The 1,349-nt window shown below is 45.1% G+C and overlaps 1 pseudogene; it reads left to right on the forward strand.

The window, feature by feature from the left end:
- Positions 1–804: 804 nt before the first annotated feature.
- On the forward strand, positions 805–922 carry LOC124799903 (annotated as a pseudogene).
- The last annotated feature ends 427 nt before the right edge of the window (positions 923–1,349 follow it).

The following is a 1,349-nucleotide window of genomic DNA, read 5'->3' on the forward strand; positions in this document are numbered from 1 at the left end:
TGAGACCTCATATCATGTTGGTAGGTGGAAGCGGTGCACGGAGCAGGCATTACGAACTTCACGAACGTCAACTGCTCAGAGGTTATAGCGCCCTTACGTTCACCGCTAGCGCCTACCAACATGGTATGAAGTCTGAAGATGGTTCGGCAACGTACCGAAACCGATGTCCACAAAAAGAAAGGCTTCTTGCAGTCTAAACTGTTTATGTTCATTTTAAATAAATGAATAATAAATAAAAATAGTTCTTTAATAGTGTCTGTAAATGACGTAAAAGACACTAGAGAATTATGTTGAAGAATAGTTATTCAAGAAAGAAAATTTCAAATAAACGGAAAGTGGTGCAATGGTAACCTTTCAAAACACAAACAAAACGGTTCAAATGGCTCTGAGCACTATGGGGCTTAACTTCTGAGGTCATCTGTCCCCTAGAACTTACAACTACTTAAACCTAACTAACCTAAGGACATCACACACACCCATTCCCGAGGCAGGATTCGAACCTGCGACCGTAGCGTTCGCGCGTTTCCAGACTGTAGCGCCTAGAACCGCTCGTCCATCCCGGCCGACAAAACACAAACAAAAAGATATCCTTATAAAGTGTAACAAAGTTGTGTTGAGTGTGTTACGAAAATGACAGCAGACTCCACAAGCTAAACATCCATCCAAGATTAGAGAAAAAATACGTTAACTTCATGATAAAATACTCGAAATATTCGCCAGCTCACGCATTAACACACCACAGATAACGAGTAGGAACTCATTCTTTGTATATTCTTGATTTAGTAACCACTTAAATAAGATCATGCCAACGGCCTTGCCGCAGTGGTAACACCGGTTCCCGTCAGATCACCTGAGTTAAGCGCTGTCGAGCTGGGCTTATACTTGGGTGGGTGACCATCCGGGCTGCCAAGCGCTGTTGGCAAGTGTGGTTGCACTCAGCCCTTGTGAGGAAAACTGAGGAGCTACTTGATTGTGAAGTAGCGGCTCCGGTCTCGGAAACTGACATATGGCCATGAGAGCAGTGTGTTGACCACATCCGTATCCGAATTAGTGACGCCTATGGACTGAGGATGACATAGCGGCCGGTCGGTACCGTTGGACCTTCCTGTCCTGTTCGGGAGGAGTTTAGTTTTTTCCTTTAGTTAAATAACATCACATACCCTCATCCCTCGAAGTTTCTTTTCGTTTCCTCCCCTCAGATCAGAGTGCATCACACTTTTGTTAGGCAGTGTCACAAGAGGAGTGGGTTACGGTACCATTCCATTGGTGTTGTGGTGTTAACGACAACCTATGCGTAGGACCGTAATGCCCTAGTCCAGCTGCTACTATCCTCAGACCAGCAGAGCCGG

The sequence above is a fragment of the Schistocerca piceifrons genome, chromosome 5 (genome assembly GCF_021461385.2).
Source record: "Schistocerca piceifrons isolate TAMUIC-IGC-003096 chromosome 5, iqSchPice1.1, whole genome shotgun sequence".
Taxonomy (NCBI): Eukaryota; Metazoa; Arthropoda; class Insecta; order Orthoptera; family Acrididae; genus Schistocerca; species Schistocerca piceifrons.